Raw genomic sequence first — 21,400 nt, forward strand, 5'->3', positions numbered from 1 at the left:
GCAAACATAAGCACCAAACATCCCACACGCACTCACGCAAGCATCATACCCATGCGGACATACCAACAGCCACTGCCTCCACTGTGTCCCCCTCCTCCTCGTCTCCCTCCTCCCTCCCAGTCTCGTCTCCACTCACACCTGCATGCACTACATCGTCAGCCACTACCTCCATCATGAGCGCACCCACCACCACACCCTGCTCATGTGCACTCACCCGTCCCAGTGTGTCCAAAAACCTTTTCCTGTCCAACCTTGACCTCTTCCCCTCACCTCCCCCACCCCTTCAGTTTCCTAGGACCCGCCTTTCCAGGTCCCAACCCAGCACCTTAGCCACAACACCTGCAGGAACAGTGGTGCCAGTAGTAACCGGCTTCTGAAGTGCGCTAGGCAGCAGGACAGCCAGTGTGCCAAGGAGCCAGACCATGTACAGTCCCCCAGCTCCAAAGCACAAAAAGTTGGCCAGTGCCCAGCGGGAGAGAGGCAAAACATCTTCCTCCAAAGCCATTCCCAGCGGTACAGTTGGGAGTGTGAAGACAGCTGCGCTACCTTCCAAGGTGGGGAAAGGGCACAGTAAAACAGGCAAGTCTGCGAAAACCTGCACGGCGGACAAGACCTCCACCAGCACGGCTGAACAGGACACCGCCGCCACCAGCACGGCTGAACAGGACACCGCCACAACAAGCACCGCTGCCAAGGACACCGCCGCAACAAGCACCGCTGCCAAGGACACCACCGCCACAGGCACCGCTGGCAAGGACACCGCCACCACGAGCACTGCTGAACAGGACACCGCCGCAACAAGCACCGCTCCAAGGACACCGCCGCCACCAGCACTGCTGAACAGGACACCGCCGCCACCAGCACCGCTGCCAAGGACACCGTCGCCACAGGCACCGCTGCCAAGGACACCGCCACCACCCGCACCGGTGAACAGGACACCACCGCAACAAGCACCGCAGGCCAGTGAGCGCCAAAGCTCCCGACGCTACTGAGGCCGCCACGAGCAGGATGAAGCACTCTGGGCACAAAGCCCCCTCCAGAACCAGTGGAGTATCACATCCACTACATCTGTCCTTGGCAGGATGAAGCACTCTGGGCACAAGGCCCCCTCCAGAACCAGTGGAGTATCACATCCACTACCTCTGTCCTTGGCAGGATGAAGCACTCTGGGCACAAAGCCCCCTCCAGAACCAGTGGAGATTGACATCCACTACCTCTGTCCTTGGCAGGACGAAGCACTCTGGGCACAAGGCTCCCTCCAGACCCAGTGGACCTTCATATCCACTTGAGAGAATGTGGCTTTGCACTCCCCAGGATAAAGCAGTGGGCAAACCACCCACTGGAGAGACTTGAGAGACTGTGGCTTTGCACTCCCCAGGATAAAGCAGTGGGCAAACCACCCACCGGAGAGACTTGAGAGACTGTGGCTTTGCACTCCTGGATCCCCCTTGTGGATCGGGCGTCATGCACTCATCCGGCTGAGGTGCCTCCCCTTCCCTTCCCCCTGAGGTGCCTGTTGTATTTCTATCTGATGCCCCAGCAGTGTTCTCTCCGTTTTGATCGGGTATTGAATGTCGGCCTCGCCCATGCATTTTGGGCCCAGTGGTCCACGGACTATGATGGTGGAATACCTTGGACTTGTATTCTTGATGTGTATATTTGTTTCTAGTGTAAATATATATGTATGTATATATTTTTGATTACTGTATTTGAATAGATTACAAACATTTGACTCATTTCCTTTTGTCCTTGCATTCTTCCAGGGGGGATTTGGGGTTGTTAATGTAATGTATCAACATGTACTTGTGTGTGTGTTGTAGTGGGTGAGGGTGGGGGTGGGAGTGTTGCGTGTGTGTGTCACTCTTTTTTCCCTCCCCTGTGTCGTAGGTGCAGTACTCACTGTGGTCTTCGCCGCCATCTTTGTTGTTCCTGGTAGAGAAGCAGGAAGATAAAGGCTGGGAGTATCTGGAGCTCGGGTTCCATGGCGTCCTGATTCCGCGTGGGGTGTGCAGAGGTGAGCGTTTTCCCTTCCAAGTCCTGTTTCCGCCGTGTTTTTGTTGGCGGTGAATCCGCCCCGGAAAAGGTGGCGGATTGGCCTGTTGTAATACAATGGGCGGAACCTTGTCTTCCGTCTGTCTGTTGGCGGTTACCGCTGCAGTGTTTGTTTGTACCGCCTTGGCGGTCGGAGTGTTAAAGTGGCTGTTTATGTTGGCAGTTTCCGCCACGGTCGTGATTCAAATTTTTTTACCGCCGGCCTGTTGGCGGTTTTACCGCCACTTTAACACCGACCGCCAGGGTTGTAATGACCACCATAGTATTGAAAATTACTATATGCTAAAAAAAACATAGAAATTCACTGAAAAAAACAAAGGTTACAGGGACGTTATAGTTAGGAAATAGAATTTTAAAAAAACATAGAAATTCACTGAAAAAAACAAAGGTTACAGGGACTTTATAGTTAGCCTCACATTTTAAATGTACAAAATCATTGAAATTCACCGATTATAGTTAGAGTTACCTCAAGTAACTATAACTCGTGCCCTAAGGTAACTATAACTCATGTCCTTGCCATGCACTGCTAATTACTGCACAAATTTGACAAAAAAACTGTGCATGGCGAGCGTGAGTTATAGTTACCGTAGGACATGAGCTATAGTTACTTGAGGTAACTATAACTGGTGAATTTTTATTGTTTTGTAATGAGACCATTGTCTTATCTGCAACAGTATATCTGGATCCCCCGGTTTTGTCGAGGAAGTTAGCCTATTTAAGAACTCCCTTCATTGGGTTTACTAGGTGGTCGAGTCAGTGCTGGCAGTATTGTCCTACCAGGGTTGGGAGAGGTTGCCTATGATGAAGCATGTCACATTATGTGAGGCCTCCTCTTACAATAATATTGGTCTCTCGTCTCCTCTTGGTCTTACCACTTTCCATGACAAAATCTAGGTAATTTAGATATCAGTAATTTGTACCATAACACTGATAAACATAGCATTGTAGACTCCACCATACCTTTATGTGTTTTGGGGCTACATCTACCATGCCCTCCACTTCCATTGCACAGAAGTAAAGCACATAGGTGTATTGCAGATCTACAATCATGCCTGATTTGATCATTGTTCTACTCTAATCTACTCACATGAGGAAAGGAATGAATCATGGATGCAACTCTTCAGATGAGGCAGGAAAGGGTTAATATGGACAGTCTTTCAAGCGGCAAACTTCTAATCAATTTTCAGTTACAATCTCCTTTCATTTAAACAGTATAATTCCATTTTCAGTGAGAGAATCTTAAACACCAAGAGATCTGATTTTCTAAATTTGCTTTCTTTTTCAATATTTATTAGGGTAAGACCATTGACTTTCAAAAAAATCTTGATGATCTAGCCCAGACTTATTGATGCTGCCTATAGTGCTTAATTTGTGCTGGTGTTTGCTGGTGCTCAGCACCACCACTTTTTTATTAACATCAACACACAGTTATGACAGACTACCGCACAGTGGAGCTCATTTTGAGTGAGTGATAATTAATCTCAGTCTTCATGTCATAGCATCAATGTTTCAATGCCCATATCATATCTTAAAGGACTCTTCATTTGCTTACATTCAGAACACACTTATTAAGCAAATGACTATCATGCACACTTTCACCACGCATACCATTACTTCGGATTTTTTATAATATTATAACTAACCAGTACTGGAGTTTCAGTCACAATTTAACACTGCCACCTACTGATGAAAATGAGTAACAATATCAAAACTAACTTAAATACCCAATAAAATATAACACTCTGAATTTAAAATATCTGTATTTTTTTACAATGCCAATTATATCATATACAGGTTTATTTCACACAGGGATAATAAATACTGGACTTCGAATTTTCAAAGCACTTACCAAACTTTCGCACCTAAGCCTCCTGCATTCTGTCCCGGAAGTATATTTTCTAATGCAACAAATAAAGAGCTATGAAATTAATACTCAGGCATTATAAAAAATATTGAAGTATTAGCAAATGTACCACATCATTACCCGGAAAACATCCTTTGCACCCTATATCAATCCCTAAGACCTAAAAAACACCCTTTGCATCCTATAGCCATTTCCCATCTCTAAACATCAAACTACTGTTATAACCCAATACCCTTACCCACCCCTAAACCTTGAAAACATTCCTAATACTCAAATCCCTTACCCTCCCCAAACTCTGTACCTCTACCTACTCCTAAACCCTAAAAATACCCTTACCACCCAATACTTTTTTCACCCCTAAACCCTAAAAACACCCTAACAACCTAATACCCTTACTAACCTCTAAACCCCAAAAACACCCTTATAATCCAATATCCTTCCCCACCCCTAAACCCTAAAAATGATATAATCACCAAATACCCTTCACCACCCTTAAACCCTAATAAAGAACCTTAAAGCTCAATACTCACACCACCCCTAAACCCTAAAAATATCCTCACAAACTAAAGACAATACCCCCCCAAGCCCTAAAAATACCCTTAAAACACAATGCATTTACCCACCACTAAAACCTAAAAATAACCTTACCACTCTGTACCTCTTCCCACCCCTAAACCCTTAAATGTGTATGTATCTCTCTCCCTCTCTCTCTCTAATATATATACTCAGGCATTTAAAAATAATACCTGAGTATTTACACACCCATTGCCCCTCCCTAAACCCTCTACACCCTACCTCAGAAATATATTGAGTATAATACTGATGCAGCTGTGGTATTTATGTTTGGTAGAGGGTTCCCAACTGTAAACTTTGTAAAGTGATTTTACTGAGAGCCTTAAATGCACTGGCAAACATAACTTTGCCTAATATTGACAGTTCAAAAGTCATAAATATTGTGCAGTCTTCAGAGGAAAGAGGTTTGTGTCATTTTTTGTAGAGTGACAGGAGAGTAATGCTATTTATTGTCAGTGTGTTCACTCTTGTGGGTTCGCAGGCCCATGGAACAAGATGAGCTCCTAAGCTCAGATTCAGGGAGGCTCCTTCAAACATCTTGGCAGTGGCTGGATTAGCATGGCAAAACATGCACTGTAATGATGCGTGGAAACAGTAAGTACTGTGTAAAATGTGCGTATTAATTGTAGCTTGTAAAACCTTTGTGGTAAAGGCTGTTTCCTGAAGGGATGGCCCACTGTGCGGATAAGGAACCAAGAGCAATTGTAATCATATGAAAAGAACAATGATTCCTTGTGGACTTACTTCAAAATAACATGTAGTATATGCAGATGAAGGGAGCAGGAACGCCCGTCATGCTCCGCACCTGAGAGTCCTACGGAGCAGCACCACGGTGGCGGGACGTGCTGCCGAATTTGGCGCCTCGATGAAAGATAGTGATGACGCGGAAATGAAGGTTTTACATTTATTAGTGCATAATTGTAGTGCTGCAATAATCAAGTGTGACTTTAACCGAACTAATAAAGATTGTACGGGGGACAAAATGTGCCCTCAGAGTAGTTCGCCAACATTTAGAAGCGTGCTTTATATAACGTGATGTATTAGAATTGTACTAATCTGACATAACCATAAACGTGTGCTATGATTTGCTGTTTGAAATGTTCTAACTTAGCATAACTTTAGTGGAGGCTTCGGCCTAGTTGCCTCGTCTCACGATTTAGATGCTCGTGTTTTTCTAACGTGCTAATAAACATGTATTTCTGCTTGGAGCTGTACTTTTCCAGTGAGATCGGTTCACATGCTTATCTTTAAGGTTTCGTGCCAGCCTGGCATCTTCTTCTTTGCTCCAAGGTCAATCTGCAGGTGCGGACAATGGAAGCTCTGAAAGTGAGTTAATTGGTATAATATGTTGCAACTTACGTACCCGTCTCCAAGGATAATGTATGCCTAGGTAGAAGCTTGAGAACTGTTGTTTTTGATTGGACAATTTGAAGCCAACCTATGAACTCTCCAATGGAAGACCCTACTGGATTTGAACTGTTGTCTATTTAAAACCTGGTGCACAAGAAGAAAGCAGCCATTACCCGCCTTTAGCCATTACCAGTTTCTTTTAGCCCCGTTACCCGTCATTTTGCAGGACATTGCAGCCATTATGGCCCATCTTGCTGACTTCGTCATTTAGCCATCTTCTACGATGCCAATTGATGTTCGACGCCATTTTGAATGAGACTTTGATGCTTTCTCTATTCGAGAGGAAGAGAGACTTTAAATAATTCTCGCCTTAGAGACTTTAACTTTGATCTGCCCCTTTGCATGAAGTAGTCGTCTTTATCTTGCCGCCGTGAGGCAATTGCCCCGTCCACTTTACCCCTTTGCCCCGTCCCATGCTGATCGAGAAACGGTACCTGTGAGACGAAGACTTCCTTGAATGCTGATTGAATTTGGTAAATATGAAAGGAAAAATGTACAATTGCATTGTGTTTCTTTTTAGGTAACCAACTGCTGATTTTGATGAGAGCCCTAGTTAGGAGTTTTTCCAAATTAATGTTGCTAAATTGTTTTTGCATGAAGTCCCACATGCCAATGCAAATTTGAGGTTAGATGAGGATTCCTTTTGTTGCACGATGCAATTTGAGACCTTGTTATGCTGACTAATGTATGCAATTAGCTCATTACAGATTATAGTTTTAGTGATTTGCGTTGCTATTATCGAATGCATTGTTATTCAAATGCTGCATAGATTGCATCTCTTCCGCCGTTATGGACAGTTATTAATGTTCATTTACATATATCATTTGGTGTTGAGACACATATATATTGTGCTAGCTTTGTTAATATAGGGAAATAAATTCACTAACTTTGAATAAACTGGTGTGATTATTCATGGCCGAAAGGTCATGGTTCGCCTAAATGTTTTCTGAATTAATTGTTAAGTGTTATGTTGATCAGGGCATTGCATATGTTCGTTATTGATTATTGATTAGATTAAATTGATTGATCTCGGGTGAAGAGAGTCCCACTTGGTCAAAAGATTCATCGACCTAAGAGCGTCCAAATACAAGTAATTTATTAGTACGGAACGCTCTAGCAGTAGATGGTAGCAGAGGATGGTTTCGCCCTTTGGGACCCCACTCGAGAGGTATATGGTGTTGAATTAACGGTTTAGACTTTTGGGACCCCGCTCGAGAGGTATATGGTGTTGAATTAGATTTGTCTTGGGTAAAACAGATTGAGAAAATGATGATGGGCTAAGTCCCCCGCGACTTTCCCGGGATCTCGGAGCTTGCGAATGGAGAGAATGGAGGTGTGAAATCGGCGTTGGCGGTACTAGTGACGGTATGAGTGAAGTTAGGACTTTTCGCTTGCACAGCTTATTGCCGCAGATTGTTTGAAAAGGTTGCGAGAATTTTAGAGAATAGCGGAGGTGCGACTCCGAGGATTTTAGAGAATAGCGGAGGTGCGACTCCGAGTGTGAGAGTAGGGAAGTCATCGAACTTCATGTGCATGTGGCGCTTTGTGCAGAAAAAGGTCCACGTGGTTGTTGTTGTTGAGACGGGCCCTGCGATGTCAAGAGACTCCGGAGTATGTTGAAAAGTGTATGAGACACTTGTTTTATGTTGTGGTCTGGTCGGTTTAGTAGGTTGACCGGGCGTGGTCAACGAGTCGGTACGTGTGTTAAGGGAGTGAAAGAAAACTTCGACTTCGGGCTTTGACAAATTCTAAGTGCACTAGAATAGATCATTGACAAGTTGAGAGCAGAGTCTGCGGGTCAGATTTGCTTGCGAAAGTGGGGACCGAGAAAGATGGAATAACTGCCGAGGCTAGTGAAAAATCCCTAAGGTCCTGAAGCGATTGTGTTACCCTTCCTGTAGTAAACCGACAGATCTGTTTTATTATTATTTTTTTGGTAGCTCGCGATACATGCCAGAAGTTGTTACGAGAGGAGCTGAGTGAAGGAGGACTAGCCACGAGGCTTTGTCAGCCGCAGTGTGTGTGAGTGTGACGTCACTAGGAGCCGCGCTGGGATAGGTTGGTTGTAGAGAAGTGTCGCGCACGGATTGGACGCAGTCCGTGGGGCTCGATTGGAAGGGGAAAGGCAAGCGAAGAGTATTCCGGGAATTAAAGTCACTTATTGATTACAAACTTTGTGAAATAAAAGACGAGAAAATGAAATTTTTTAAAGCATTAAAGAGTGCGATGAAGGGGGAGTCTTACATTAAAGCGAGCGTAGGAGAGGAGACGCCACCCGAAGGTACACCAGCTTACATTGTAATGGAGGAAAAAGGGGTAGCTCCGTGCCTTTGGCTAAAGCAATGGCACAAGCTGACAGAGAAACATGGGAGCGTAGCGTTCCCGATCCATGGGACATTCAATATAAGGATCCTAGAGAATTTGAGATTCGCGATGTACGACATGAAGGTACCTCCAAGGCCAGCACAGTTTGAGGCTCTAGCGATTTGGGAACTAATGGCTAGACAGCAACAGCAAAAGAAGTTCGAGACCAGGATAAGAAAGGTAGAAAAGACACTAGCGGACGCTAGGTGGGATAATGCACAGAAGGTGTGGAGGTCAGATGTATTGCAGGGGATAAAATTGTTTCCCGCAATTGCTAAGGAAGAAGAGGCGACAGGCAAGAAAGTTACCTGCAAGACAAACAGGAGGTGTTCCAAAGATAGAGAGGACGAGGAAAAGTTAAGGAGAGAAGAGGAGTTAGAGGATGAGGAGTTAATCATGCAATTGCTGAACGACCGTCCACCACCTTATGCAGAGAGTGGACAAGGTCCAAGTACCAGTTCTGCCCCTCCGGCACCGGTACAGAATAATGAAACTCCAAGTTCAGAAACGCCATCGGGATCTAAGGACCCGAGTTTACTGTTCACCCCGCAGATACCGCAGGTTAGGAGAATATATCCAGATGTGCCGATATTGAAAACAGCAGAAAATTATCAGCCGCAGGTCCCAAGGTACTACAGCAGTGACAACAGTACGGGAATGATTCTAGATCCAACCGTAATGGGAGTCCCGAATGGTCGCAACTCAACATTGGCACAAGCTGAATCAACCCAGCTTTTGATGCCTCAAAAGCAGATGCAGGGGGGAAACGCACATGCTCAGATGACGGGGAGTCAGACGGGCATGCCGGCAATGATGACCCATAGTGTGGGAATGAACATGCCTCAGAACATGGGGAATGGACAGAACCCAGACGCGATATCCCTACCCATTACTGTAGGTCCGCCGGTACCTTTGTACATTCAGCCTAACTCAGGGATGAGCGGTCAAGGATCAATGGTGCAGAGTGGGACGGAAAGGAGGTGCATTCAAAACACTCCAGAGACAACTCCGATAGCGGCTCTGCCAACTGGATCTGGGTCCTTGATGGAGTTTAGTCCCATATGTGCTCAGTCAACAGTGGTGAGGTCGAGTCCCCCACTGATGATACCGCTATCATCGAACACTGAAAAGTTGCCGCAACCATCAATGGCAGTCGATGTGAATGCTACACTGATGGGGTTGAATGCGCAACAACTGACACAGTGGTTCAACAGTTTGAATTCCACACAAAGCTCAGCCAGTGGGAAGGGAGAAGACTATCTGAATAGGGTCAGGTTGAACATGGAAGCACAAGAATTGGTGGAAGGGACTATGGGGGTGAATAGGTTAGAGTCCTACTCGGAAGAAGAGCTGAGGTATCTATGTCCCAGGATTACGAGAGAAGTGAACAAGGTACATAGAAGGTTGCAAGAAATAGCTGACAAAAATGGGGTTGAGATAGACAAGACAAAACACTTGAGCAGGAGCTATAGATTGGATTTCGGGACCATAGACTTTGAACACATGAGGTCAGCAGGCATGAAAACGCACCTTAGAGAATTGCTGCAGAGTGCACAAGTGTGGAGGTGCTTAGACAAATGGGAAAGCAGATGGGTAAAGAAAAAGGAAAAGAAGAAAGATAGTGTCCCAGAGCACAACGAGAAAAGACCACAGAGTAGTGATGCAATAACCATGTTACCAATGAGGGAGACAGCAGGGGGAAAATTAATACATGTACCGTGGCACAGAAGCGACATTCAGTCTTTTACGGATGATTTTCCCAAACTGAGAGAGAAACCGATTGAATGGTATCAACAGACTGATAGGTTTGTGAAGCTTGCGAAATGTCTTTGGGAAGACCTGAACACCCTCTTTGAGATTGTGGTTCCGGCAGATTTGTGGGAAGACTGCAAAAGGGCTGTAGGTTGGCCGACAAGTGAACCAGAGAGAGACAGGGATACGGGTGCACCATCACCTATGGTGATGAGTTTGTACTATAAGGTGATTGAGCATTTGAAGACGAAGGTTTCCGCGAAAAATGTGGATTGGCAGAAGATTGATCGAACTGCCCAAGAGGCTAAAGAGTCGATTCATGGTTACTATGAGAGGTTGTTGAAGGCGTTCAAGAACTACAGTGGCACGGAAACAATAGAGGCGAAGGACATGCTTCATTTCGTGTTCAGATTTGTGGAAGGGCTGAGACCTGAGATAAGTCAGATGATAAAGACGCATTTGATTTGTTGGCAGTCGAAACCGATTGATGAGGTGTTGAATTATGCGAAATACTGTAGCGACGAAATTGAAGTGAAGCAGAAAAGGTTGAAAGAGAAAGTGATGGTGATGCAACTTAAAGCAGCTCAGACAGGTTTGCAAGGGTTACAAGGGTTCCAACAGCAGATACCGCAACCGCAGCCGCAGCCGCAGGGAAATATGGTGTTTCAGCCACAGGCGAGAGGCAGAGGCAGAGGAGGTTTTGGGAGTAATGGTCCGGATTTGAACACTGTTGTGATTCCGAATGGTGTGCAGGCAATGAAAAAGGTGATGCCGTGTCACGTGTGCGGAATAGTCGGTCATTGGAAACGCGAGTGCCCGATGGTGGTGCAGGAAGGTGCAGGTGTTGGTCAGCAAAACAATGATGTCAATGCATTCCAGACAATGAGGGGACCGAAAATGAGAGGTCCAAACCCAAATTTTCAGACCATAAATCAGCTGCAGGGATTACAGCCCATGCAACCGCAGCAGATGCAGATGCCCCGTATGCAGATGACGCAAATGCAGCCAATGCAAGAGCAGTTTCCCATGGTACCTAATCAGCAAATGCAAATACCTTTGGCACCAGTGAGTCAGCAGCAAGTGATGGTTCCTCCACAGGTCTCGGGTCAGGTGATGAATACAAATGGCACAGTACAACAGTTCCCATTACACAGTGAGAATGGAATAAACAATGTATGGGAGAGTGAAAGTTCAGATGAGGAGGGAAATTGTGTGCTTGCAGCATCCTTGGAAGTTGATCAAAAGGGTCCATATGTGGAGGGAAGAGTTATGGGTCATAGTGTTTCATTCTTGGTTGACACAGGAGCCACACGTTCAACTGTTAGGAGCATTGAAGTACCAAATTTGCCACTCTCAGGGAGAACAGTTCAAGTGGTGGGAGTAGCAAACAGGCACCTGACGAACCCAATCACAGATCCAGTACCAGTCAGAATTGGTAACTATCAAGGGTCACATAAATTTGTGGTATGTGACTCAAGCCCAATAGCACTGTTAGGGAGAGACCTATTGTGCAAATTGGGATGTTCAATTATGTGTACGAACGATGGAATAAGAATTCAGACGAGCAGTGATGGGGAAGAAGAGGACAGTGTAGAAGGGGATGAGATGGAAACTGTCGATGAAGAATATCCTCTGATTAACCTTTTTCCGATGATAACTGAAGAAGATATTCCAGCTGAATTACGAGAAACAGTCGGAAAGGAAGTGTGGGATATGACAGGAAAGGAGGTGGGATTGATGAAAGGAGTGGAACCAGTGAAAGTGACCGTAAAACCCAATGTAACCTTTCCCCAGACCCCACAATACCACATGGCACAAGACACCCTCATGAAAGTCGCCCAACTCATTGACGAGTTTGTAAAACAGGGAGTACTGAAAGAAGTGTTAAGCAGTCCATGTAATTCACCAATCATGGGACTAATAAAGCCGAGTGGAAAGGTCCGAATAGTGCAGGATTTGAGGAAAATAAATGACATCATAATTAAATGCTGCCCTGTAGTACCGAATCCAGCTGTGATAATGTTTCAAGTCCCTTGCGATGCCGAGTGGTTCTCAGTCATCGACTTGTCACAAGCATTCTTTTCGGTGCCTCTTCATGAGGACAGCCAATTTCTCTTTTGTTTCAAATTTTTAGACAGAGTTTACAGTTGGTGTCGAATTCCTCAAGGGTTTTCTGAGTCACCGTCAATTTTCAATCAGATTCTAAAGAAAGACTTGGAAGCGTTAGAATTGCCATTCGAGTCAACCCTAGTACAGTACATCGATGACTTACTGATTGCATCTAAGACAGAAAGTGGCTGCACAGCCGACACCATTGCCCTACTGAACCATTTGGGAAGGAATGGACACAAGGTGTCTCCTTCAAAGTTGCAGTTCTGTCAGAAGAAAGTAAAATACTTGGGTCATCAAATAGAGAAAGGGTCACGGAGAATAATGAAGGAAAGAATAACAAGTGTACTTCAAATGAGTCCACCAAAGACAAGGAGGGAGGTGAGGAAGTTTTTGGGGATGGTGAGCTACTGTCGCCAGTGGATTCCAAACTTTTCAACTCTAGCAAAGCCTTTACTGAAACTGACCCAGAAGGATGCCTTGGATGAAATTGATCTGAAAGGAGATGAGATGGATGCTTTTATTGAATTGAAAGAATGCATGTGCAGGGCTCCAGCTTTAGGTATGCCTGATTACACAAAGCCTTTCACTTTGTTTTGTCATGAACGTGATGCATGTTATTTGTCTGTCTTGACCCAAGCCCATGGTGGCATAAACAGACCAGTAGCGTATTTTTCAGCTACTTTGGATCCGGTCGCAGCAGCACTTCCAGGGTGTTTGCACGCCGTAGCAGCAGTTGGTATCAGCCTCACTCAGAGTGAAGGAATAGTGATGGGACATCCAGTAACAGTCATGGTCCCTCACTCAGTTGAGATACTTTTGACCCGCTCCCGAACGCAACACATGACTGGAGCAAGACTCACAAGGTATGAGACAATAATTCTGGGCTCACCGAATGTGCAGCTGAAAAGGTGCACTACGTTGAATCCAGCAACCTTGCTTCCTGGTGAAAATGCTGAAATTGAGAACGCTGAAGACGTCGAGCATGACTGCCTTCAGGTGACTGAATTTTGCACAAAACCTCGACCTGACATTAAGGATACTAAGCTTGATGAAAATGACCAAATTGTTTTTGTTGATGGTTCATGTCTAAGAGATGGGATGGGAATTTTGAAAGCAGGATATGCTGTATGTACTGTAACAGGTGTCTTGGAAGCATCCTGGCTTCAAGGAGTATATTCCGCACAAGTAGCAGAACTTGTAGCCCTTACAAGAGCATGCCAATTGTCTACATTAATGAAAGTTACCATTTACACTGATAGTCAGTACGGGTTTGGAATTGTGCACGACTTTGGGCAACTATGGTCACAGAGAGGTTTCTTGACCTCTTCAGGGTCCCCAGTGAAAAACGGGGAGAGAATAAGGGAATTGTTACACGCCATCCAAATGCCAGCCGAAATTGCAGTGGTAAAGTGTAGTGCTCATACCAAAGGACAGGACTATGTTTCTCTGGGAAATGCATATGCGGATCAGGTCGCAAGATTTTGTGCCTTGAACTGTATATTGCTCAGGGATGAATGGAATTTGATAAGTGAACCAGAACTCGAACCAGCTGAAGCATTTGCCTTGAAGGTCGTGGATACAATGGATGAACTAAAAGCATTACAGAATAGCGTCAGGGAGGATGAAAAAGATTGCTGGATTAAGTCACAATGTACAAGGAGACCAGATGAGTTATGGGTTTCAAATGAGGGAAAATTTGTTTTACCAAATAGTCTCTTATCGCAGTTAGCGCGGTTCTATCATGGGCAGGCTCACCTAGGGAGAGATGCCATGATAACATTGTTCAAAACTGATTGGTTTAACCCCAGATTCCGTCAAGCTGCAGAAGCAGTTTGCCATCGATGTGTCATTTGTCAGCAGATGAACCCAGGAAAGGGAACGGTTGTGAACATGAGCCACATTGGCAGGGCGAGTGGCCCGTTCAGCAGAATGCAGATGGACTTTATTGAGATGCCTGTGCATGGAGGTCTGAAGTATGTGTTGGTGATTGTGTGCATTTTTAGTCATTGGATTGAAGCATACCCCACACGTAGAAATGACAGCCTTACAGTTGCAAAACTATTGTTGAGGGAGTTGATACCACGATTCGGATTCCCGATCTCTTTAGAATCAGATAGAGGAAGTCACTTCAATAATGAGGTGATAAAGTTACTTTGCGCAGCGCTGAACATTGAGCAAAAACTGCATTGTAGCTATCGCCCTGAAGCCTCAGGACTGGTGGAACAGATGAATGGTACACTAAAATCAAGAATGGCGAAAATATGTGCATCGACAAATTTGAAATGGCCTGACGCATTGCCTTTGGTGTTAATGTCAATGAGAAACACCCCTGACAGAAAGACTGGATTATCCCCGCATGAAATTCTCATGGGCAGGGCCATGAGACTTCCTGCAGTTCCCGCAAACGCGCTTTTGAATTTTACAGATGATATGGTGTTAGACTACTGCAAAGGTCTGGCTGACGTGGTTCGCTCTTTCTCTCACCAGGTGGAAGCAACCACCTTGCCACCGATCCAAGGTCCAGGACACACACTGAAAGCAGGTGACTGGGTCGTGATAAAGAAGCACGTGAGGAAGTCGTGTCTGGAACCCCGTTGGAAAGGCCCTTTCCAAGTGATCCTGACGACTACTACCGCTGTGAAGTGTGCGGGAGTTCCCAACTGGATTCACGCCAGTCATACAAAGAAAGTGTTGTGTCCCACAGATGAGGAAGTTGAAGTGCTGAAACTGCCAGTTCCTGATAACAAAGTGCTGAGCGCTGAGACAGAGCAAAACAGAACTGAAAGCGAACAGGCAGGAACAGGAGAGAGAGAAATATTCTCTGAGGACGAAACGACCGATTCACTTGGGGAAGACCAAGGAGAAACCTCAGACAGCGACGAAGCAGCTGAAGGTGACAAAGAGCCTGAAGCAGCTGAGGGTAACAAAGAGCTTGAAGCAGCTGAAGGTGACAAAGAGCCTGAAGCAGCTGAAAGTGATAAAGAGCCTGACGAAAGTAACGGTGACGAAGGGCTCGAAAGAGGTGAAGAAGCAGGAGAGCCTGATCAGAGGAGGGCTTTCCCAGAAGCAGACGATACAGAAAAAGAAAAAGGGAACCTGATTGATTCCCCAGAAGGAGGGGACAAGGCGGAACAGAACGAAACTGTTCAAGCTTCCACAGAAGAGATCACAGGTCCATCAAGTGGACACGGTGCAAAGAGGAGACTAAGTATATCACCAATAAAACTAAGAACTAGAGAAAAATTGAACGACAGAGAAAGGCCAAAAGTGAAAGAGAAAAGAAAGGAAGTGTCTGTCGTGGTACCGACATCAAGTGAAGGAAAAGACTTGGCCAAAGAGGAAAGTACCAGCGAGGCAGAATCAAAGAGAGATGCAAAATTGAAAAGGAAAAGGATACCAAACAGGAGATATTCCGGTCCAGAATGGGCATATGCAGTCAATGACGATTGGACTGACGAATTTGTATCTCTAAGCCTCGAGAACGAAGAAGAAGAGATACCAATAGAAAAGAAAAGTTTTATGGACACTGTTGATTGAAGGGGTGATAAATGACATTGCTTGCTACAATCTAACGTGATACAACCAGCTGAGACATTGCTAAACCGGATGAGACATTTGCTGAACTGATAAAAGACTGAGTTATTGATTGAACTTTAAAAAAAAAAAAAAAAAAAAAAATGAGTTATTGCCGAATTGAGACAAATGCTGCTAACCGATTAGTGACTGGGCTCCTGAAGAAAACTGTGTGAACATTGCGCTCGTTCAGCTTTGTAACTAATTTGCTAAATCGTTTCTTTATAGGTGCTTCTAGCTCTCTGATTCTATACAGATCATGACTACACAAAACAGTAGAGTGAAATATTGTAAATATGCGTGTATAGGCTTGATAACTGCATGTGTACTAATAATAATGGCAATAGTGCTTGCAACGCGTGGTAACGGTGAGAAAGAAAATTGATGCTTCTACTTTTGCTCCTGTTACTGTCACTGAACTAACCGCATTGAAAAGACTAGAATTAGATGAGAGACACTTGCATGATAAGAAGGAGCTTTCGTATAATGTTTTCTATCGCCTACTAACAGAATATGTTGAGACTATGGATGCGAAAGATTGTTATGTGTGTACACAGATACCGACATCGGTAAAGGAAGGGGTGACTTATCATCACATGCCTCTTACATATGGGATTACATGTAGTATAGTAACTTCTAGATTTTATGGTCAGACTAACATACAGTATTTTTATTCAAATTATGATGTTACCTTTGCATATGTTCCTATAATAGCGCAACTAAGCCAGATTGCTAAAGATTGGGATGCTAAAATAATGAGGGAATTTTTCGAGCCAATGCAACCTTTTGAAACAGCTCACGCTCATAGGGAAAATCTTACATGCTCGCTCTCTGCAGTAGAAATAAGCTTTTTAGATCGCACAGATGATAGAAGGGCACAAATGAATGCGAAATTAGAAAAAGAGCTAAGTAAGAGGACTTCAGTAGATAATTATGCTTTTGCCGCAATAAAAACACAAGGGAGAATAGCTTTAGATGCTTGGCATGTAGGGAAATTTTGTATATATCGTGGTGAATCTTATTATGATAACATTTTCGTAGGAGCGAGTGAATGTAAACATACGTTTATCTTTAAGGCCAAATGGACATTCATGTTGAACGGACTTGACCCTGTCATACCAGGTGTATATTACATTTGTGGGCATAATGCCTATTATCGTCTTCCAAAAGGGTGGTGGGGGAGATGTTATTTGGGTATAGTGTTCCCAAAAGTTTATCAGCTGGATGACCTATCGATGATTCCAAAGACGTCTGGATCTCATCGTATCCAGAAAAGAGAGACTGCAGCTGCTGTGGTAGGAGATATATTTGGAGCCATGATTCCTTCATTGGGAGTTGTGTTGAATTCCATCAAAATAAGAAAGTTGTCTACTATAGTGGATAACATGTTGACAAAGTTTTCAGGTGCTATGATCCTGATGGATGCTGAACTTGCAGCAGAAAGAGCTATGACTCTTCAAAACAGGCTTGCCTTAGACATTCTTTTAGCAAAGGATGGCGGTGTTTGCAAAATGCTTGGTGCACGTCACTGTTGCACGTATATACCGGACAACAGTGTGAAGATTAAAACAATGCTTGCTAATCTAACAAAAGAGAGTGCAGACTTGAAGGAATTGAAAGAACCAGGAGTTTGGGAGAAGGTTGGAAAGGGAATTGCTTCAGTGGGAAATTGGCTTGGTGGCATTTGGAATGGAATATTACTAAAAATAATACAGGGAATACTAATAGTACTAATTTGCATCTTAGGGATTTGGGGAATAAAGAGAGGAATACTAATGATAATGGAAAGAATTAAGAGAAGGAAGGAAGAGAAAATGATGAAAAGAATGGCAGAAGAATACAAAGCCAGAACAAGGGGAACTAAAAGGAAAAGAGAACTGACAGAATTTTAATGGAATAAAATTTGTGGGAATAGCTTTGTGTGATGACAAGTAGTCATCAGAGGAGGGATTGATGACGCGGAAATGAAGGTTTTACATTTATTAGTGCATAATTGTAGTGCTGCAATAATCAAGTGTGACTTTAACCGAACTAATAAAGATTGTACGGGGACAAAATGTGCCCTCAGAGTAGTTCGCCAACATTTAGAAGCGTGCTTTATATAACGTGATGTATTAGAATTGTACTAATCTGACATAACCGTAAACGTGTGCTATGATTTGCTGTTTGAAATGTTCTAACTTAGCATAACTTTAGTGGAGGCTTCGGCCTAGTTGCCTCGTCTCACGATTTAGATGCTCGTGTTTTTCTAACGTGCTAATAAACGTGTATTTCTGCTTGGAGCTGTACTTTTCCAGTGAGATCGGTTCACATGCTTATCTTTAAGGTTTCGTGCCAGCCTGGCATCTTCTTCTTTGCTCCAAGGTCAATCTGCAGGTGCGGACAATGGAAGCTCTGAAAGTGAGTTAATTGGTATAATATGTTGCAACTTACGTACCCGTCTCCAAGGATAATGTATGCCTAGGTAGAAGCTTGAGAACTGTTGTTTTTGATTGGACAATTTGAAGCCAACCTATGAACTCTCCAATGGAAGACCCTACTGGATTTGAACTGTTGTCTATTTAAAACCTGGTGCACAGGAAGAAAGCAGCCATTACCCGCCTTTAGCCATTACCAGCTTCTTTTAGCCCCGTTACCCGTCATTTTGCAGGATATTGCAGCCATTATGGCCCGTCTTGCTGACTTCGTCATTTAGCCATCTTCTACGATGCCAATTGATGTTCGACGCCATTTTGAATGAGACTTTGATGCTTTCTCTATTCGAGAGGAAGAGAGACTTTAAATAATTCTCGCCTTAGAGACTTTAACTTTGATCTGCCCCTTTGCATGAAGTAGTCGTCCTTTATCTTGCCGCCGTGAGGCAATTGCCCCGTCCACTTTACCCCTTTGCCCCGTCCCATGCTGATCGAGAAACGGTACCTGTGAGACGAAGACTTCCTTGAATGCTGATTGAATTTGGTAAATATGAAAGGAAAAATGTACAATTGCATTGTGTTTCTTTTTAGGTAACCAACTGCTGATTTTGATGAGAGCCCTAGTTAGGAGTTTTTCCAAATGAATGTTGCTAAATTGTTTTTGCATGAAGTCCCACATGCCAATGCAAATTTGAGGTTAGATGAGGATTCCTTTTGTTGCACGATGCAATTTGAGACCTTGTTATGCTGACTAATGTATGCAATTAGCTCATTACAGATTATAGTTTTAGTGATTTGCGTTGCTATTATCGAATGCATTGTTATTCAAATGCTGCATAGATTGCATCTCTTCCGCCGTTATGGACAGTTATTAATGTTCATTTACATATATCATTTGGTGTTGAGACACATATATATTGTGCTAGCTTTGTTAATATAGGGAAATAAATTCACTAACTTTGAATAAACTGGTGTGATTATTCATGGCCGAAAGGTCATGGTTCGCCGAAATGTTTTCTGGATTAATTGTTAAGTGTTATGTTGATCAGGGCATTGCATATGTTCGTTATTGATTATTGATTAGATTAAATTGATTGATCTCGGGTGAAGAGAGTCCCACTTGATCTTCATCGACCTAAGAGCGTCCAAATACAGGTAATTTATTAGTACGGAACGCTCTAGCAATAGCGGATTCATCTTTCACTGCTGCTGGACAAACGCTCGGAGGCTTGGGGGTACCCGAAGGTTGGATACTCTCGGAAAATCGAGCCTGCAGCACCAAGCATGAAGCTGCATAACGCCGGTTGGTGAGCATGATGAACACGCCGCGCTGACTTGCAGCGGCACTGGAATACAGATACCGCCCCTCGATACAGGAATCGGCTGAAGGCTGGGGCAGCAGATATTCTCGAGCCTGTGGTGCGCTGGTTTCAGCAACGCACGCCGCTTCTGGCAGATTAGAGGACACAGTGGAGTCGTCAGAAATCACAGGATCGTGTTTTCTCTTCATCTTCTGAAGGAATATGGTGAATTCCTTTCTCCTCACGGCCACCCAAGGAGTAAGCGTGATGAGGAGCGACTACAGCACGGTGCAGCCTGCAGATGAACAGATAAGTGTTAAGTGAAGGCTCTGTAGCTTTAAAAGACTGTGTCAACACGTGCTGTGCGGCGGGGTGGTAGGAGTGAGGCCTTTTCTAGTATGGGAGGCATGCTGCTAATGACTAATTAACTTTTGCACTGCACTGACTCAAGATCTAAAACCGAAGGTAAAATCTTCAGCAGCGTGTGGGATTTATAAAGGCTTATCAGTTTGGCTGACTGCTAGCCAACCATATTTTTAGCCCACTACAGGGGCACGACGCAGTTCATACTTAAGTGAATGCGGTTTGTGGCCCCCATGTGCCCCCCTCACTCACTCTCTTCTTCTGGTCTCTTTCCACCCCCACCTTCTGGCTTTGCATTTGCTGCAAAATCGGGGCCTTCCTTTTTTGTTTTTGTTGTCGCCACAATGAACCGCATGGAGCGAGATACAGGGTCTAAATCTCGGGCAATGGTCAAGTTCCCGAAAGGATCTAAATCTAAGAACCTGACCCCAGCTTCAGGAAGGCTCAGGCAGAGCCCCAGCCAACAAGACTCTGCAGGCCCTTTAAGGGAATTTCCTCAGACTCAGGATCTTTCACCGTCCTCCTCAGGTCTCACTTCCATGTCAGAGCTCAATATCGTGGAGTTTGTAGAACTGCCTGTTGAGTGTCCATCACGATGCACGGAGCCCTCTCTTCAATTGCACTCTCAATCCTCCTTTACCTTTTCGGTAGGTGCAGTTACTGAATCTCCCTCTGCATCACTTTTTTCAGCGACACTAGGCAATCTCCCTCTTGACCGTCTTTCAACTCCCCCCAACCCAATGCGAAACAATCGGAGAAACCTGCTTATCCCTTGTTTTCAAACCCTAATAGTAAAGGTACACTTACATCGAGCATGAGGGGTGCAAAAGAAGGAGGGGTGGAGAGGAATACTCTCTTAAGCAAAGCAATCCTGTTAAACCTTGGTGAATTCTCTGTTTTGGATCCAAATTCTGTGTCGGAAGGACCGTGTGCAGAAGTTTTCGTTTCACCTCTAGTCAATTCCAATACAGATACTGGGTCGCAACCCCTTGGCTCTGGTCCTAACTCCCTAATTTCAGCCCATATGTCAAGTGGGACAAAGGGCTCTTCAACCATGGAGGAGTTGATGGGACAGATATTGGTGGAGCTTTGAGCCATAAAACATTCTCAGGAGGAGACTCGTAGAGAGACGAAAGACCAGCTTATCCAATTGAACACTCACTTAACTCTTCTCTCCTCTTGAGTTTCACAGGTGGAACAGAGGGTGTCCGACCTAGAAGATGCTGAGAATCTAATTGAATCAACAACGTCTCTGATCCAATCTGAATTGGAGGACCTCCAGTTAAAACTGGATGAAGCAGAGAACAGATCCTGGTGTTCCAATCTCAGATTTGTAGGGGTCCCAGAGGGCATTGAAGCAGCCTCATCGGTGGCGAACGTTATCTTGGAACTCATCTATAAAGTCGTCCTCCCGGATAGGGATAAAACGGGAGGGGACCTCTCTATCATGAGGGCTCATAGGGTGCCCTTTACCCGCCCTGCTAACTCTAAGCATCCACGCACCATTTTGGTTAACTTTGGAAACTTTCAAATCAAGGAACAAATTCTCTCTCAAGCTAGAAAAGCGAGGGAGTTTAAGTCTGATGATAAGTTTACTTTACGTGTTTTTTCAGATATGTCAG

The sequence above is a fragment of the Pleurodeles waltl genome, chromosome 9 (assembly GCF_031143425.1).
Source record: "Pleurodeles waltl isolate 20211129_DDA chromosome 9, aPleWal1.hap1.20221129, whole genome shotgun sequence".
Taxonomy (NCBI): Eukaryota; Metazoa; Chordata; class Amphibia; order Caudata; family Salamandridae; genus Pleurodeles; species Pleurodeles waltl.